At 38.8% G+C, this 20,906-nt stretch overlaps 1 protein-coding gene across 1 annotated transcript in view; it reads left to right on the forward strand.

The window, feature by feature from the left end:
* Gap43 (growth associated protein 43) overlaps positions 1 to 20,906 on the forward strand; it is an 87,654-nt gene that overhangs the window by 46,386 nt on the left and 20,362 nt on the right. The gene's annotated exons all lie outside the window — the stretch shown is intronic.

Below are 20,906 nucleotides of genomic sequence, written 5' to 3' on the forward strand. Positions count from 1 at the left end.
CTGTCCCTCACTCCAGCATATCCACAATGTGATGTCTCCAATGTCTTTCACTAGCTTGGTGTAACCAATAATACCTTTTATGTTGCCTTCATCACTGTGATTATTATTCAAGAAAAACAACTTAAGAAAAAGAAGATTTTGTCACACAGCTTCAGGTGTTTGGGTCCATGATGGGGTTTCTCTGTTGTCATGGGCCTATGATAAAACAGAATATGGCAGAGCAGAATTTTGAACCTTGTGGTAGCTATGACGAGAAAGACGGGGGATAGAGATAGATGGATGGATGGATTGTTAATAGATAAATAGATAAGTGATAGATAGATGATAGTTGGATGATAGATAGATAAATGATGGCTGGATACATAATGGATAGACTGATGGATGGACAGACAGACAAACAGACAGATAAATCCATAGATGAGGTATACTCTTCAAAGGCATACACATATTTTCTTCAAATAGACCTCCTTAACCTCACTAGCAGTAAAAGTCTGAGTCCATCAGTGGAAGAAACTATTGATTAGACAAAGCCTTCTGAATCTGATCCTCCCTGGAATCCCTCTCATGGACACGCATACACTCTGAGGTGTGCTTTACTGATCTCCTAGATGACTCTCATCAAACTGACAATCATGATTAACCATTGTACCTCTCAATTCCAAAGGTCTTTAGAGATAAAGTTACTTTTGGACCAGTTTAACTGGGATGCCTTGCCCCTTTATAACTTTATAGATTTATCCCACATACTAAGGGTCTACATTTAGGCCAGACCACTGTCTTGGGGAAGTTTATGAGACAAGATTATGAGACTAACCTATTTTAAAACTTCTGACCTTCAGATTGAGAAGGCAATCATTGAATATTTGCCTGGATACTAAAACATGGCAGATGATTATTCTATAGTTTCTTAGGAATATTTTTTCCTCTTAGCCCCCATATTCTATAAACCTCTAGAGTGCAATAATTACCCTAGTTATCAGCATACTCTTGCATTCCAAATAAATCTTGATTCTCCAGTGACTTATTTTTCCAGGAACAGCAAGTTATGGGACTAGGGCCTTGGTTTCAGTTCTTTCAATAAAAGTGTCTTGATTTCTTTCCTTTCAGCTTAGAGTTAAGCCTCAGATAAGATGTCTGGGAATCACTTAGCAGATATCTAGAGTGTCATTCTGTAACTCTTCGATGCCAATCATGCTTTCAAGTTCACGACATGTTTGATAGCCCTAGATCATAAACTGGAAGTTTTAAAGTTTGGGGGTATAGACACAAAGACACAGTGGTAATTATATTCATATATATATATATATATATTTGTTTGGTTTTATAGAAAGAAATTGGTGAATTAATGAAAAATCAGATACATATTTTTAAGTATAGGCATGGAACTTCATTTTCTTATTTAAGCTTTGATTATTTGAAATGACTGATTATAATGTTTTAGTATTCAATAAATGTCAAGTATTAGAAGACTAAAAATTGACCATACTTAATTTATAGGTAGTATGCTTTTACCTATGTGAGAAGGTTCCTCTTATAACTTTGCAAATTCTAATTATTTAATTCAAAATGTGTCTAGTCGCTGAATGTAGGTAGAGATCATACTCTGTCTTAAGCTTTTCAAATTCCAGATGAAAAAATATCTGAACTAAATAGACTGTATAATGTGCATTGAAAAGTTATTGAGAGTATAGATGAAGTTCATCATGAAGGTAATTCAGGAGAGAGTAGATGATATATTTGGATACCTCAGGTCATATTTTAAGTGGAGATTTCTGAAGTTTGGGGAATAGACACAAAGACATGGGATAACTTTAGGTCTATTGGATCTTAGCTTTGGATTGATACTTTTATCTCAGGTAGACTCTGAAATGTAGCTTGTGACTTTTTTAGACTGAATTCTATCAACTTGGCTTGCTGAATGTGCCAAGCACAAATTATTCAGTCATGGTGAATCTCATGGAATCTCAGAAACTAAAGGTGACAAGGAGATCTATCATATGCTATTAGTTCCAAGAGGCTCTTCCTCATATTTCTGCCCCCCTCACCGAGTTTCATTTTAACTCTGGATAAAATAGCAGAGTATTTTCAGTCTGACTGTACTATTTGGAAATGGACAGCTACCAGGGGTGGTTAAAGTTTCCATGGCTACCTAACGAGGCATGAAGAGGTAAGCTAGTTATGTACAGTAGAGGCAGGGGTCAAATTAATCCTAGGAGGTAATCTTAGAAAATAAGATAAAATTTTCAAATCAACTTGGATCATGGCTTTATACACATGGAAAGTACTTGTAAACTTTGAATATATTACTTACCTATGCCTTCTGCTGTTCATTGCTTTGTTATTAGTGAGCACCATTTGCAATAATATTAATCTTTCATTGTTTTTCTTAGTTTCCTAACTATATATTTCTCTTTCTGTTTGCACATGCTTAACACTCAGTGTGCTTTGGACCACTTTGTAGAAAGATGATTCCTTTATTGGAAATAGGATATTGGAATACCTGTAGGACATTGACAAAGGGAGAACCTTCGAACATCCTTTAATCAGATTGTCCTTGGAGTTTTGTGCTCTGCAGGAAGCATGCACATTGACTTTCAGTGATGGAGATCTCTGTGTCCCTTATCTTCAGTGATGCCAAGGAACTTTCCTCAAAGAGGACTCCAAAATTTGTGCTGATATAATATTAGCAATGTTACCGATGTAGGAGGCTATCAACCAATGATATTGCCTGGGTTGTTGACAGAAACCATGGAACAGATGAAATAGGAAATATAATTTTGAGTCACCTAAATATTCTGGGTGTTGATTAGATTAAATTACATTTATTTATTTTAATTTAAAAATTATGTTCTCTTGTTTGTTAAATGCGTGCTGGGCATGGCCACATGGTGATCAAGGGATGACTTGCAGGAGCCCATTCTCTCTTCCACCATGAGGGTCCTGGGAATCAGATTCAAGTCAGCAGGCTTGGTGGCAGGTGACTCTACCTACTGAGCCATCTTGCCAGTCCTATACTTTATTCTAGTCTCATTACACCTTTCAAAGTGGTGGGATTATCAGTACTGATTAGGAACACCGAAAAGTTTAACCCCTGCTATTAAAAAGTGTTGGATCATACATATACCAGTAGCTAAATTATGAGCAAACAAAACAGATGAAAATAGATACTTTCTGATGTGTAAGAAAATGAAACACCAAGCCTACATTTACAGATTTTAAGAAATTCCTTCTGTTTCTTGAAGCCCTATTCTTTTTTAGCTCCATCCCACTCTTTAGCTGTCTAAGGGACAAGCTAGTCTCCCCAGGCTGTGTGTTAGGAGTGGAATTTCCCCTGGGTATCCATGCATGTTTGGCAGGGTGCCTCAGAAGAGGTTTAGCTTTTAAATGTGGCTTCAGTCACTTCCCAGATTTATATACAACTCATAAAGACTGAAATTTTGAATTGTGAAAGTCCATAAATGTTGTTTATAAAACATGAGCACCCTGTCAGCGTATTCAGTGGTACACTGCTTAAATACAGTTGATTATTAAGCTTTTATGGAACACTTTTATATTGCTAGAGTAATCATTTTTATTGACTTTACTTGACAACAATCCACTGGCGTTTGTTAATATTTTCTTTTCTATTTTTATAGTCTGAAGGCAAAGGTATTCTGCCCACAGACAGAGTCACTAACATAGGAGAGTCAAATTGATGTCTCTCTCAATCTATCTTTGCATAGCTAAGCAGTTTTCAAAGATAAAATGTTCAATCTCATCTCTCTCTCTCTCTCTTTTTTAATTTTAGTAGTTGGGTAATTTCGGATTGTTCCTTTGAAGTCCCAACCAGGAACTTTTATGGGCATGTTCTGTTCCACAAACCTCTAAGGTAGGCAGGGGAAAGTATGCTGAAATGAAGTGATGGAAGGTCTGGTCGCAACAGTACACAACCTTCAATAAACAATTGTTTAAGAGCCAGGCCCTATGATAAATGTTGCACGGTAAGTATCCCATTGAATCACTGTAACCACTCTGTGGTATGCATTAACATTATTTCCTTTCCTCCTTTACATGAGAGAAATCTGAGGTTAAGAAATTAAGTGAGCCACTTAAATATTTTCTTATTATTTATTCTTCTTTAACGCAATACATCCCTAATGCAACTCCCTTTTCCTCCACTCCTCCCTGGATCCTCCACCTCCTCTCTCCTCTAGATCCACTGCTCTTCTGGTTATCTTCAGAAAAGAGTACACGTCTAGCAAGCATCGAACCAGAAAGCCTGACCCTTACAAGCTGAACCCTTATATATGCACAGGCAGATGCTATTCTGGAAGGAAAAGGGAAGAAAGATGCCTAAGGACCCAAATAACTAGTCTAACCTAGGAATATGTTCCTTCTTTGTATAGTTGGGTGCTCCATGGTGTTGGTGGGAATTCTTAGTGACCACACTTACAGGGAGGCATCCAGTAGCCCTCATAATCCTGATCAATTTTCTCTCAGCTCCATCACCCCAGGATTATGAGAAATAGTAAACTAATTTTGATCCTAAAGTTTGTATGTAACTGAAGTACTCCTTTGTTAGAGCCAGGTGAGTTACAAAGATCAGTTGAAGTGGTTCAGAATAGTATTGCTGGTATCATCAGATATGCCTGGAAAAAGTGAGAATTACAAATGGAAAATTTTAGCTATTTGTTGGCTGCTTATTACTTTCTTTACAATTAAGATGTGCCCAACCTAAATTTGGCTTCTCTGAATCAGATCCTTTTTAGATACCCATTTAGACTACACTGCTTTCCCCAGTATGGATGTTTGTAAACGATCCACTGCCTTTATAATAGGACCAGACTGCTAACAAACTTTCTAGAAAGCACAAATTGGAGTGCAAGGTCTATTTTAATAGTTTACAAAAAAAGTAGCCAAATAAGAAGATTAAGAAACAAATTTCAGAATCTTGGAACATATTGTTGAGGCCTTTATGCCTTCTTCCATTGTTCACATAAAATTATTGCTATCATTTAATAAAAGAAGCTAGCAAGAAAGGCATGAATATCAGTGCTTTAATTTTAAAAGTGTCATATAACATTTGGCACTGAAAAGAGAATATATAATAAAATAAGTAACATAGAATATTTTCAGGTATAAGTAGGCATTAATAAAAGACTTTGTTTTTTATTCTGCAAACATGTGTGTGCACATATATGCACACCATCTTAGGATTCTTACGAAAAGAAACATGAGCATCAAGAGTTACCCTGAGAGCTCATTTAGCTAACCATGGAGATGAAACAGAGTGTTCAGTCTGACGTAGTGGACAGCACTGATTGCTCATCACTCACTCCTTTCCCACAGCCATGGCTCCATTACACGCTGAACGCTTCCTAGAGCCAAACGTGAATGGAGGAAAGAAGGAAACAGTGGAGCTGCTTCAGGCTCTAAAAACAGTGGCCTTAAAGATGTCTCAAGATGAGATGGCTTACAGCATAAATACAGACGTAGAAAAGGCATGAGTTTTATCTGTTGAGAAACTAACTAAATCAGAAAATAACAATAAAGACTCATTCTGATTCATAGAATAGAAAAGCTTTTCACTTTAGTCTTCTTCAAAATACCAGATGTTGATTTCACAGGAGCAAATCTTGGCTTTTTAAGCAAATATTTATTTGGGGATTGCTTCAAAGAACATTTACAAATTGTCTTCTTATGGGTGATGAATAGCATGTGTCCTAAAAAGATCCACCTTAAAGGTTATACTTGGTATGATCTCTCTATGGTTTTAGTGTAATAGATGGCATACAGCATCAAATTATGAGATGAACTCATAATCAGGTTTCACTGATATTTCAAGCCCGCTGTTCTGTACTTTAAACTTAGTTTTGATATCCTGTAAAGTGTCTTTGATTAGGTTTTCTCTGCCTTCTAGAAAAGGCAAACATTAGACCAAAGAGATACATTTAAAATGTGGGCAAATGGCTTCTTCCCCAAGCCTGGCCAGTTTTATGTTGTCCTTCCTTATCTATACTAGACTGTAGATTTGGGGCAAGGAGTAGAGAAGACAGAAGGTTAGATAGAAGGGAAAGAATCTAGGAAGTCAATTTTAAGAAACTTTGTAGTCATACTTGAATTTCAACAAACAACCAAAATGGAAGGCACTTTTAACGCTTTATTATACTTGAAATTAGAAATAAAGACTTTGAAATGATGATTCCCAATATGCTCTTATCTTATACCCAGACTCTATGATAAAAAACTAGAACTATGTTGACTATATTTTGTTGTCAATAGTTTACTCCCTTTCTTCCTAGACTTAATTCATTATTTATGCAATACTATATCCACTTCATTTCATTAAGTAATTATACTTGTTTTTATTGTCAGCTTGATTGGATTTATAATCACTAGGAGATTGGCAAGGTATACATTTGGGTGTATCTCTTAGGGTGACTCCAAAATGAATCAACTGCTGGGAGGAAGAAACCATCCTGATGGTGGGGACTGGAAGGAATGAAAGGAATGGGGCTGGAAAAGCCATCCGAGTGCTGGCAATCCCTTCTTTCTGCTTCCTGTCTATCATGAAGCAATTACCCTGCTGCACACTTCTACTATCAAGACACATAACCAAGTGTGTGGCTCCCAATGACTATGAAATGGACCATTAGAAACTATGAACCAGAAAACCTCCCTCCTACCCCAAAAGTGTTGCTGTAGTGTGTTGGTCCCAGTGAACACAGTCAGTGAAACGTTAAGCAATTGCAGTAACTCTAGAGCATTGGAATCTGTCTTGCTCAGAAAAAGAACACATGCAACTGATGTCTAATGAGCTTTGGAAAGTTTTGCAAGCAGATAAGACACATAATATAGAAAGACATAATATAATTTTCTTCTAATTCCTTAGAAGATATATTCTCTGTCATAGGTCATTTAAGCATTGATGAAATTGGCTAGCAGTCTTCAGCACTTGCAATTAGGCAGTATCAATCATCCATGTAAAAGATAAAATAAGTAAAACATAATATATGTGATTGCTCAACAGTTCTCAAACTTGTTTTCAGTTTTCAAGCCACAAATTAAGAAACTGTGAACGAGAAAATACTTCGGCTTATTCTTCTCACCCCACCTTGTTTGGGAGGAAATCTCAAGTCTTTGCCATATATTCAGATATAAAACATACACAAGAAAGAATATTTGCCCTTTCTTATGAACTGTGATCACTATAGGGGCTCCTCATAAGTGGCACATGAACAGGGAAATCATTTCTGAAGGCTAGCCTTTTCTACCCCAATACAAGTTTTTTAATCAGGAAGAGAAACCAAAAAGCTCCCCCCCCCCCAAATCACCCCATATCGATGCATGATACAAGTGTGTTTCGGAAAACCTAGAGATGAACATATTTATAGTCAGTATAGTCTTTTTTATATGGGGTATGAGTAAATGAAGAACAAATTTAAATATGCTGAAGTTCTGTATCCATGCCTGTGGTACACCCTTCTGTCAACACAACACACACACACACTCATACTACCACCGCCACCAATATCTCTCTCTCCCTCTCTCTCAAAATATATGAATATATCTGCCCAAAAATTTTGGTTGTCAGAATATCTGGAAGAACAATGAATAAATCACAAACTTTCTTTGTTCTCTGGCCAGTAGTGGCAATAATTCCAGAACCAGCTTTCTGTTTCTTTGAGAGCAATGGATTTTTTTCTTCTTTCTTCCCCCTGAATCTACAATGGAAATGCAAACCATAACTAAGACCATTTATACAATTTATGAATTAAAAATATTTTTTTAGTTACATGACTTTGTGTAGGTATATGTATGCAAGTGCTGGTACCTTTAGAAGTTCAAGGGTCTCCTAGGACTTGAGTTAGTGGCGGTTTAGTTGACCAATGTGTGCGCTGGGAACTGAACTTGGTTTCTCTGTAAGAGCAATACGCGCTTTCATCCACAAAGACATCCCTGCAGCTCTATTTACAAAATACATAGAATCTAAAAATGAAAAATTTGATTTGGGCTAATTAGAGGAAACTTCCTAGGAGGTCTTGATACATAAGTTGCCTCACCTGTCTCAAAGAACAATGGGTATCTAATATAAAAAATAGTGTTTATTTTTTTTTTTAAAATGACACCCTACTTTTCATTCAAATTATTTAAAAAATGCAAATATTTAAATTCAAGCCTTAATTTGGCAGCAGGTAGTTAAAATATTCCCTCAGTGGGAAAACTGATTTTTGACTCTGAATCTTTCCTAGTGGTTTGGCTCGAGCAGGCAAACAATGCAAATTTGGTGAATAAGTTAGAATGAATGAATAATATGATTTCGTGTGGAAGTCCTTAACTGCCCCAGGAGGCTGGTTTATAACTCCCAAACTTGGCACAGGCCATTCTTAGGTTCTCTAGTGTGAATTATCATTTCATAAAGCACAAATGTCGGGCAGAGGGTCTCAAAATCACTAGCGAAAGATCTTGGTGATGACCATGTTATGATATGTTCCTGTTTTATATACACACTCTAAATAACAAAGGGTTATTGTCTCTCATTTATACACAATATCTGCAGTGCCGTGGATCTCTCCACTAAATTGGAATCAGAATACAGAAGCTCCCTGGAAAGTATTATGGTTATCTGGGACCATACGTCCTCTCTGTGGTGGCCAGAAATTCAACCATTTAGACCATTCCTAGACCAAGGGAGGCATTTTGCATTATGCTTAGAAACATATTGAGAACGGGAGGAAAAGCAGGGATGCTCCGTTTTGAAGCAGGTGATTAATTTCTTGCCAGCCCCAGGAATGACCTGTGAGTGACTCTTGCCAGTGTGTGACAAGCACACCCAGAGAAGGAATAACCTGCCAGGTTTCTTGGCTCAGTTCCTTCTTCTGACATGTCACAGTAATCTTTGAAAGGTGTGTAAGAGTCCACTGACCCTTCTATTGCCCCCACCATGGGATGAATGGCTTATGCCTTCCCGAACCAAGAGTGCTAGGACAGAGAGGAGAAAACAGGCTTTCCCACTGCTGCTGTCTATTTTCCTTTCCCACAGTCCTACAGACAGAATTTGTGCACAGCTGGTGAACCCTTCAGACAATGAAATAAGAGAGTAGAAGATCAAATAGGTTCCTCCATATCCATGAAGTGCAAATTGTCATTACTCTGATGTATTCAGCAAAACAGACAACAATCTCACTGCACAAAAGTCCATTTTAATTTAAAGGGCAGAGCATCCCAGAGTTTAAGCAGGTTGATTGCTTCATTCTCCTGTTGGTAAGGCCACAACTAATATGAGAAAAACAAGTATTTTATTTCTCATCTTCTTGTCCATTTAATACTGATATGGTTAATTATAGAAGCTTTAGGAAAGTACCCCAGAGCTCTGGACGGGCACATTCACCCCAAGGGAAAGTTGTTGGAAATTCCCTGCTGCACTACTTTCTGTGGTATATTGATGGTGGTCTGGATATAAGGTCAGTGCAATTGCTCACTTAGAGATCACCTAAAAACCTGGGGAGAGACCTCCATTTTCTTAAAACCAAGTTAAATCAGGTTTTATGTGTTGTGTCAGAATACCATTTAGCAAAGGGAAAAGAATGTTTATTATGGCCAAGATTTAGCTGGAACTTGGGTTACGTGCCTCTCTCTATGAGAGTCTTTTCCACAGAATTCACTTCGAATATGAGTTGGAATGAACAATTATGAAATTTTGAGGTAAACAAGGATAATATTTTTCTGTATTCTCTATCTGTTTTCATTTTAGACATGCTAAGTCATTTGCTCATGAATGTATTATGACCACACATAAGTATATACTATAATCTTATGGGTATATACTATATACTTACACCATATATACTATATATACACTATATACTTAAAAGCATGCACCATCACTGCCTAGGCAGAATATTGTAATTTTAACCAGTAGTAACTAACAATTGCTATTCTGAACTTAAGGCTATTTTCCAAAGACCCTGGAATTTTGGTATGACTAAGTTCAACCAAAAATTCAGAACCCATTCTTTTCATGTAGCCACCCACTCTGTTCTTGGCTTGAAGTGTGTATTTTCTAAACAGATATTCTTGCTAAACGCACTATAGAAATTGTATATATTTCAAGAGTGTTCTTATTCTGTAAATCATAAGCCATTAAATTTTAGGTGACTCACCTAACATTAATAGCCAACGCTCTATAAAGCAACAATATCTATGACTTCTGAGCTTCTATTGCAAACTGATGATGCCATAGTGTATTCTCTATTCCAACTTGCTATAGAATCATATAAACAAAACATTCTTTCATATGTTATCCTAATAAATCTCTAAAGTTTATCTACATAACTGAAAGATCCACAAAAATTGGATTTACAGAAATTGAAAAGTGTAAATAGGTTTCAATATTTTAAAAGTCCCTAACCTTTGTTCTACCATTCAGGCCCAACAATTGATAGCTTGTTTGTATGTCTGCCTAAAAAGATGCCCCAAAGGGAAACATTTGTGGACTATGGCGCCAAGTCCTATTTAACTCCAGGGATTGACATCCTAAATATCATATTAGTGAGCCACATCATAGCATGACAAACCCCAGTAGGATAAAGGAGTAGCTTCAATAATTACAGGCTTCAGATCTGAGGTGTTTCTGATAACTGCTTTCTTCACTTTCATTTTTCTTACATTTATTTATTTTTGGGTATATGTGTGTGTTGCAGGGGATGGAGAAATACACTCACAGAAATCAGATGAACTCCTTCCACCATTTGGGTCTCGGGGATGAACTTAGGTCCTTAGACTTGGTAGCAAGTGCCTTTAACACACTGAGCCACCTTGTTGACCCAAGATTTTTTTTTAATTTCCAGTAGATGGCTCTGAAGATCACTCATCCAAAGCTCCATATTTATACTCATCCAAATCCGTACCCTTCAGAAACTCTTTCAATGCTTATGTCGGCAGCTGGAATGAATTTGAAATTATTACTTTTGCCTACAGCACCTCCTGCGGGCTGACTTCTGGTTGTCTCTCTGATGGTGTGTTCTTTGACACCGCCCCTTTCTTACCTTTCTCTAGCCACACTCTCTTTCTTATTATCTCTAATGGTTTGGTTTGTTTTCATTGGATACCTTTGCACTTGCTTTCTCTTGGCTGGGTAGGCTCTTACTATTTAAGTCTCGGGTTGAATGTCATTTTCCGGGAGAGAACTTCCCCAGCTTTTGGTCTGAGTAGGAGCACAGCTGCCAGCCTCATAATTCTACCGCGTCAACCTGTTTAGTTTGTCTAGAACATCCTTGGGCATAACATGACGATATCTCTCATTGATATCTGAGTTTCCTTTCTCTATCACTAGACTTTTCAATCCTAAATACAGTGACACCATCCTTCCCCATAATTCTCAATATCCTAGTACTGAGAGCTCAACACATACGAGGCTCTCAATAGACATCTACTGATAGATTAATATCCTACATGGAGAGATTTCTTTTCATACATAGCTTGCAAAGGAAAGGATATTTTCAGTTTTCAAATTTGAAGTTCTCACCACGTTTAAAAAAGACTGCATTTTTTTCCAGTATCTATATTGCTTGCAACCCACTTCTTGAAGTGCTTCAAATCATCTTTTCCTTCACATGACCTATTTCTGAATACCACCCCCCACACACACACACACACTAATTGTCTGTATTCTTTAGCGTCTGATTCCAATCAACTCCACCTCTCCCAACCAAAAGTCGCCACCTATTTGCTTCCAGGTAAGAAGAGAAGAGGTGAGGTGAGCTTCGATACCCCCCAAGTTTAAATATTAGCTGCTTTCACACTTAATATATTGCAGATTTCAAGTCAAGTTCTAGAAACAAGTTTTACCCTGGACACCTCACGAAGGAATAGTCTCTGAACTTCACAGGTAGGCTTGAGTTCTATTCCAGGCATCAATCTTCATGATTTAATGATTTGCCCAACCCCTAGACTCTTTATCTATAGAATAAAAATATGAACACTACCTCTATACAGTTATTGTATTTAATAAGGTACCACATGTAAAGAACTGCATGTCAAGTGGACCCTAATTCGGCCCTTTCTTCTGATAATATATGAAATAATTATTTCTCATCATATTCTTCTCTTGCCATATGGAGAAGGTCCTCTAAGCAGATCTTTTAGAGAAAATAAAGACAATGATTGTCATCTTTTCATAGAGTAAACAAGAAAAGACTTGCTTGTCTGGGGGATGAGTGTGACGTGCTTGCAGTAAATACATGTATTAAATTGTCAAAAAAATATTTAATTTTAAGGAAAGGTTAGTAGAAGATGTTATTTTATCCAGTAAATAGTAGATGACATTTACAAAGTGATGTATTTGAATGATGTAAAGGATTCATTTTAAAAAAGAAAAATACATTATGCAACAGTTGTTGCATCAGTAGACAGAGCATTGCAACAGCTGCAGGATTAGGTAAATCTCTTCTTTGTCTGTGACAAAGGAGGAGGAAGATCATGAGTTTTGGAACTGAACCTGAAGCATAGACATGGTCCTCAAGGAGCTCCGTAAATTGTTCAGTATCTGTTTTATCATTGTGAAATGGTCTCATTGATGAACCCAGTCAGCATTAAATGTAAAATATCTACAATGTGTTTTATTATTTATACACATAGCAATAGTTTAATAGAAACTGACTTCTTTTTGTTCTGGTTTTTGTTTTATTTGAAGTTATTGGAAAATTTGCTTTTCTTCCTTCACTCCAACGCCCTGACTTTATAAAGGAAATTAATGTATGACTATGACTTAATTTACTATGGTCAGCTAGAAAGACAATGATCTGCCATGTCTTCTGGGACTCAGAGGCTATTCTATTTGGCCTACTTTGTAGCTCAGCAACATTACCAAGTACTTACATTATCAGTAATGATTGAGCCTGGAAGTTAGCCAAGGCCACCAGGTAGTGATGGTAGGATTAATTTAGGCTTCCTGTAATTGGTCCCTCAGAAACTGCAATCTAGGGATTTGATAGAAAGAGTTGGGAAATCTGGAGAGAATGGCTTATCCTCTTTCTAGGTAGATAGCAGTATAATGGATTCATCTTGGGTTTTAACCTTATAGGCTTACACATAGAGGAAAAGTTAGACATCACCTTGACCTGGGAGTGAAGGGTTTCAGGGGAGCCCTTTTATCTCCTGAAATTGTTTGCAACATGTTTTACTGTGTGTGCATACGGATGATATTCTAGTCTTTCATCAGTGACTCAGCTGGGACCAGTTTTCAAAAATGTTCAACCCACAGCACTTGAACAGGATGGGTTGTGCATGTGTGCAGTCTAAAGAAGGTGATGTGCCTTGTAGCATGCACCTTGAACGGTCACATAATGAGTGGTGATCAGAGGAGACAAGCTATCCAAGGAGCACGTCTCAATGTCTTTCAGATAGTTTTCACTTGCTAGTGGGTTTAATTTACCTGGATCTCTAGCAAGATGAAGGATACAGGCGTATAGAAGTGGAAAATAGAATGCTGTCATTCACGGTACATTCTGGTCGGGAGCAAAGTCAGGCCTTTAAAAGAAACACGAAAGCAAACAGCAACAAATGACACTAATTCAGAGCTGGTCAAGAACAACGTAGAAGTGTGTGCTTGGCCGAAAACTGCAGTCAGTCTAACTGCAGAGGAGTGGTTCAGATGCCCTGGTGTGTAGTGAGAGTTCATTTGTATTTTAATAAATAAAGCTTGCCTGAAGATCAGAAGAGCAAAGCAGACAGTCACTGACTCTTCCCTCTACCTCAGACTGAAAATGGCTATCCTGCCTCCACTAATCCTCAGAATGAGACTAAACTGAGACCTGTCTCCTACTCTAGTGCTGGGATTAAAGGCGTGCACCACTGCCGCCTGGTCTGGTTAACAAGTGTGACAGGTAGGATGAAAGGTGTGTACCACCACTGCCCGGTCTGTGTGGCTAACTAATCTGGCGGTTTTACACTGATCTTCAGGACAGCTTTGTTTATTAAAACACAAATAATTTACCACTACAGTGTTGGTGGGTGGGAGCTGAGCGAAAGAAATGAACATAGTTAGGGAACATTGGTGTAGTGTCAGGGAGGGGAAGGTGAGCATGTGAACCCTGAAATGCTTTGGGGGTTTAAAATAAAGAATGGTAAATATTTTTACTGTGCTAAAGCAGCTTGACTGACCTACTCTATTGTAGAGTTAAAGGTCTTAGATATAAGGTAAGACCTAATCCTATAGAGATAAGGTTGATACAAGGCATAACCCACTTTTGCAATGCATTTCACAATTTAATAATCATTTTAGTTCATCCACTCACATGACCTCAGCAAACAATATTTCTAAACTTAGTTTTTGACAACCTTACAAAGGCCTGGAAAAAATAAAATTAACTTTAGAAACACTTCAAAGCAGGACCTTGTCACAGTAAATCCTTCCTGCTCCATCTCAGGGCTGTAGGCTTTGCTTGGAGTCCCTGCTGGTTTGCCGGCCTCACGGTTGGGAACAGTATTACGCTGTTGCCCTCTGCTGGGTTGATGTGGGAAGTTCACCAGGAAAACAATGGTGCCCCAGTCTGATCTTTTCAGTTCAGGGACTGTTGGTGATGCAGGGCCACAGCAGCTCCAGGCGGGATTCATTTAGGGCGATTTACAGGCTCCCAGTCAGGTACGCTTGGGCATCGTGCCTGTGTTCATTAACTAAGAAGAGTAATTGGATTTTTACTGCATGTATGTTGTCAGCTAATTTTAAAAGTAGATCAGAAATTGGCCCTGCTTTATCTTTAGCTGAGCCCTGGGCGCTCCTTTCGCGGAGCATTGTACCTGATTCATCGTGGGTGGTGACCATCTTGCCACCAAAATAAACTAGGGCGGGGTTCCAGAGTCGTTTTTAATTTCTGTTTGATTATTATATTTTTAGTAGTGAGGAAAGCACATTGATATTCGTGACTGATTTCCTTGTCTCAAATAATCGAATTAATGCCTTGTTGTTAAATTAGATTCAGAGTGTCCTCTTTGGTGTTCCTTTAGTTCCCTATTCAGCTGATTTTTTTCTGTAGAGGTGAAAAATCATTCATTGTAATTAAGAAACGGGTGGGGTGAGTGCCGAGAAAGAAAGCCGGCGAGAGAGAGAGAAAGAGAGAGAGAGGAGCTGAGAATTGTCATGTGTGCAAATTGGTGACAAACTTCTAAAAGAAAACGATGGGAACTGAGTGAGATAAGAGAGAAGATGACTGGAACGATGCTTTCTAACGCCCTATTTTTATTTTTACTTTAAAAGATCAATAATATGTACATGACGGTCTGCCTCCGGTTTCCATAACAACCTGTCTCATTGAAAGACCGCAGGCTCCGCAAATCTCCAATTATCAGCCTTCCAGGGCTTATTAATGGAGCCGAGGATCCCAGTGAGGCAGGCAGCTCATTGTTGGCACGTGCCTGGTGGGCTGGCAAGAGGGTGGGAGCGCAGTGAAGTGGAGCTGTGGTGTGGCGAGACAGCAGCCATTTGTCCCTTGTCGCTTCTGGGGGGTGCAGCCACTCAGAAGGCTTGAGCTCATCTTCTGAAGCCTGAGGGGTTTACTGATGTTGCAGGCAGCTCAGAAATGGAGGGGGGAGATTGCTTTCTCTGCTCCACACCGACAGCCATCTTCCTGAAGTAGTAAATCTACACACAGTACACACCCCATATGTCTATTGAACTCCTGTAATTAATTGAGGATTCCTCACAAAAAAAAAAGTGATTCTGTTTCCAATACTACCCGAAGCCTTAATTAAAATGTGAAACCAATCTAAGCATATCTGACAGCTCCGAGCTTCTCAGCCTTTGGTCTGGCATTTACTTATTAGGACCTCACATATAGTCATTGACAGAGCAAATATAAGCCGGGCTTCGTGGTGCACACCTTTAATCCCAGCACTCGGGAGCAGAGGCAGGTGGATCTCTGAGTTCGAGTCCAGCCTGGTCTACAGAGTGAACTCCAGGACAGCCAGGGCTGCACAGAGAAGCCCTGTCTCAAAAACAAAACAAAACAAATCAGAAAAACAGGGAAATGAGGAAGCAAATACAACACTGATGAAAAATAGAGATTATATATGGATTTGTTCTACCCTTAACTGCTAAATTATGCATATACAGTATCTTGTTGAAGCCTCAGCAATTCTGTGATAAGGGCTAATGTTGTTCCCTTTCTTAGACACAAAAGTGTCTAAGCAACAGAAAGCTTCATGGGTTGTGAGTCTGACGGCATCAGGGTCTTGGTCTGTTCCCTCTACATAATCCTTATGTTAATACTTTTATTTTCCTTTATTTTAACTCAGATTAAAATTAAAAGGACCAACACGATTGTGTAATCCAATGTGTAAGGAAATGGTTATTCTAATGTTTGATTAATAATTACTATCTATATTATTATTGAATTTCTAATTGGGGAAGGTTTTGATATAATAAAACATATACAGCATTAGAAATAGAGTAATCACAGTCATAAAATGCTTCAGGAGCATTATACAAATGTCAATTTTTATGGTACGTCTGCAGTGTTAGTTGATAAAGACTTCTGTTTGACAGAATGCCAGACGAACTGACTTTGGAACATGGAAATGTCTGCCTTAACATTTTGAATAGTTCTTCACAAACCGCCACTAAAATTCAACATAATCAGGAAAGAAATCTTTTGGGGGTTTTCAAAAATAAAGAAATTTGAGGGAAAAAACCCTCAAACTCAAACTATTCAGAATTGCTAGACTGCCTTTTAAAAACCTAAAAAGTACGATAAATGGAAGAGTGGAATATGGCACCCTCTTGCTGTGACTCATTGGTTAGATGTCATAAAGTACTATGATAGAATAGACCAGCCTTGGCAGTATTGTCGTCAAAGTTGCTAAATAATGTTTATGGTTTTGGACTCTAGGGCTTAGAATAGAACTTGAGAGCAGAGTCATCTTTTCGAGGATGAAGGGGCAGTCTCATTTACTCCCTAGCCATGTGTGTGCCCCACATACCACAACAACCCTCTGTAGAAGGGTTTATAGCAGAGAAAGTTTAGGTGTAGACAGGTCGGTCTTAAGGTGCTTAAGGCCACACATTTAGGAAGTGACAGGTTCCAGATTCACACACACAGTCTAGCTCCTGAGTCTTATGTTCCCACAAGAGGTTGTCTATGATCAGACTTCAGGTTACTTTCTGTTATTTTTCTCTTGATTACTAATGACCACACCTATCTTTCCAACTTCCATTAGAATCACGTTGTCCCAAATCACAATTGCCTACCATAGTGGGAAACCCAATAGTTAATTCTAAATTCTTACCTTCTTGACCCAGCATTTAGTCGTTAACTGGTCACTTCCTACACTTTGAACTGGTCTTGTTCGTCCTCTTCCGGTATGGTTTAGTTTCCTATCTGTTATGGTAATAAAACTGACCAAAAGCCACTTGGAGAAGAAGAGGATTTAGTTTGCCTTACAAATCACAGTCCATCATAGGGGGATGACACAATGGGATCTCAAGCAAGGACCTGGATGCAGGAAGTAAACAGAGACCATAGGGGAGCATTGCTTACTGGGTTACTCCATGCTCATCCGGGTACCTTCCTTATACCTTATGCCTGCTCAGAGGTGGCACTAGCTATGCTAGGTCCTCCACCATCAATCAGCCCTCAAGAAAACGCTACACAGATTTGCCTACAGGTCAGTCTGGACAGATATTTCCTCAGTTGAGGTTCTCTCCTCCTAGATGTCGATATCTTTGTTTGTGTCAGAGTTAATGAAATCCAGCCAGCACACAGTACTTCACCTAATCTTGCCCCACTCCTTCTTCTTCTGTCTGACTTCTCAATCCTGGGCCACCCCAGAGCTTAGTTCTCTGATCTCTCATTTTCTCTCTAATATATGCCTTTGATGATCAACTCTGTTAGTTACTTTTATATAGCTGTAACCAGAACATCTAATAAAACATCTCTAGAGAGAAGAGACCATCGTTTCATCTACAGTTCTCTGGCCCATAGACCTAAGCCAAATATGATAGTGCTGGTACTTCATGGTACACAGAAATCAGAGAGTCCTAAGAAGAGGAGGTAGAGCAAGATATAGATGTCAAGGACATGGGCTCACGGGCACCCCCTCTATCCATGATTAAAGCTGAATTACCCACTTTTGCCCAGATACCCATTGCTACTTTGTGTTGATGACTGCAATGGCTGGGTTATACAGGAACATTTCATGACACTCCTATATTCCAGCTTTTACACACTTTCCACCTCTTTGTCCACAATGTTTTCTGGGCTCATGGAATGATAGCTGTCCTTTATGGGGTTGAACTTCACTTAAAGCTATATAATATGCTATACATTTTAATTATTTATTTGCAATATAAACTCCATAAGGACAAGGTGTTCCTTGTTTTAGTATTGTTTTGTACATTGCTATATCCCTAGCTAGCAGAACATGTGACATTATAGATGGCATTTTTTTTTCATTCTGTGACTGAAGAAGCCACTTACATGACAATATGACAGGCACATCTTTGGTTGTGATCACTTGAAGGAAAACAAAGTAGCCAGACCAGTTCTGAAAGATAGCACATAGGTGGTGAAGAAAACATGTTCAGTTTTATTACCTTATTACCACTAAGGTACTTCTATTTACCTGGACAGATTCTCCTTCATCTGCCTTTGTTTCTATAGACTCTTTGATAATTAATATCATTCATATATAACATCCTCCTAATGACTGACAGCCCTCAGCAGGATAGGGCACCAAGGCACTTGAGCCTTTGACGATGTTTCAAAGTCTCTCTCTGCATGGGAGACCAGCCATGGGTGAGGCACATTGTCTTATTCTCCTAAGGTAAACAATATATAAAGGGTAGAGAACAATTTTAACCAGTGTTTTGGTATAAATGTAAAATGTTCCTGACAGCCCATGCATTTGAACAGTTGGTCTGAAGCTGCTGGAGCCTTTAGGAAGTGGAGCTTTTCTAGAAGTGGGCCACAGGGATGGGAATTAAGATTTGATAGCCCACCACCACTTGCTCTTTACTCTCTACTTCCTGATTATGGACACAAGGTGACCAGAGCCCCTCACACTCCTGCTACCATTCCTTCTTCTCTGTGGTGGGCTGTATGATTTCAAACTGTAAGCCAGAACAAATTCTTTCTTCCCTGTGTTGATTCTTGTCAGGTATGTAGTCACAAGAAGAAAATGAAATAATACATTGGTATGAATTTATCCCAACCACAGGGAATTCTCTCCTGACTTAAAATAGGTGGTAAAACTCACGTTTGCCTAGGAATGAACTGTCTTTCTCTCGTTGAATAAGCAAATCAAAGTCATGGAAGTTTCAAAGTAGTTTCAGTGGATTAAAATTTTCTGTCATAAATTATTATTAGTTCAACATTTATCCAACGGTGGTGATGTTTTAGTATGTTGTTCTTACATGCTGATTATAGCTAAATATGATTTAAATATTTCTCTAATGGGTCCACTGTATGAAAATCTATGGAATACACACACACACACACACACACACACACACACATATGGTGTGGGCATGTGTATTTGAATTAAAGCAGCATGCAGTTGTACATATAGCAACTTATAGGCATGCCCACACACATGCACACATATGTATTCAGGTCACTCCTCGTTTCAAATGATGTCTTAGTGAGTGTAAGAATGATTTGAGTTCACAATTCAGACAGTTTCAGTCCATAATGGCACGGAAAGTATGCAGAGCAGCCCCATTCACAGCAACAGGAACAGATGGTCACGGCTATTCATATCATGTGGGCCAGTAAACAGAGAGAGTGGAACAGGTACTACAGGCCAGCCCTGCTCTGACAGTCAAAACAAGGCCCCACCTCCGGAAGATTCTGTAGCCTCCTGAAATAGTATTACCATCTGGGAAAACAACTACGCAAGACATGAACCTCTAAGGGATGTTTCAGATTCAAAGCATAAGAATTGATCGTAATCTAAGGTTTAAGTTCATGTCCATTTGAAAAACAGTTGTGACCTAAAAAGAGGCCAGTAAACTCAGTGGCTCTTCTGCTGAGAGCAACAGTAAACCTAGTGTGTGTGACTGCGGGTGAACTGTGAGGAGAAAGGACTGTGGAAGCATTTCTGTGTGCTTGTGTTTAGAAAGAGAAGTGGAGGGATGTCACTAGGGAGTAAATTGGGAACAGAGTGGGTGATGGGAGAGCTAAAGGGTGCGAGTGTCAGTGCAAACTGAATTTCCAATCCAAAAGGAAGTTGTAGTCAGAAAGGACCAGGATTCTAGGAACTGATCATAAAGCAGAATTGGTGGACTGAGAATTCCAAGGATGGAAGACTCAATGTAAATAAGAGAACCAAATACAGTTGTGTGCGTAATGATTTTGACCTAAACTGATAAAATATCATTCCTTACTCAATTCTCAGTGTTGCCACCATCACCCTCTTTTACGGAAATTACTGACCAACCCTTACATATAAAATGGGAAGTGAGAAGAGCACAAAGCAGGGCAAGAGATGAGAGAATAGTAATTAACATTACTGGCCGTTACTTGGAAACTTGGTGGCCATTCTTGGGGTTTTCCCCCTCTCAAGTCTTGGTTGGCGATTTTCCATTGAGTCTGTTTATTGAGCGAAGTGCTGGCTCACTGAAGAAGTGCTTTGGCACTGGCAGGAGGTTGATGGTAATATAATCATTCTGGCTCAGCTATTCATCTCTAGCAACCTGTGTCCTGACACCTGCTGGGTACAGTAGATTTATAGCTTGTCACCATGAGTAAGGTGTTGGAGAGCAACTGTAACAGGGTTAATGCTACCCTTTCACAAAACACTTTTGTTTTGCCTTATTGAGCCCCATGTTGTTCTAACACCTTCTGTGCCATCTATCCCAACCTTCCTCTGTCTCCCCCCCCCCACCATGCTCCCACTAGATCTCCAGAGAATCATTGCTACTCAGCCCATCA

This window comes from Microtus oregoni, unplaced genomic scaffold, assembly GCF_018167655.1.
Source record: "Microtus oregoni isolate MIOR12 unplaced genomic scaffold, Mior012 000023F_ref0000262, whole genome shotgun sequence".
NCBI lineage: Eukaryota > Metazoa > Chordata > Mammalia > Rodentia > Cricetidae > Microtus > Microtus oregoni.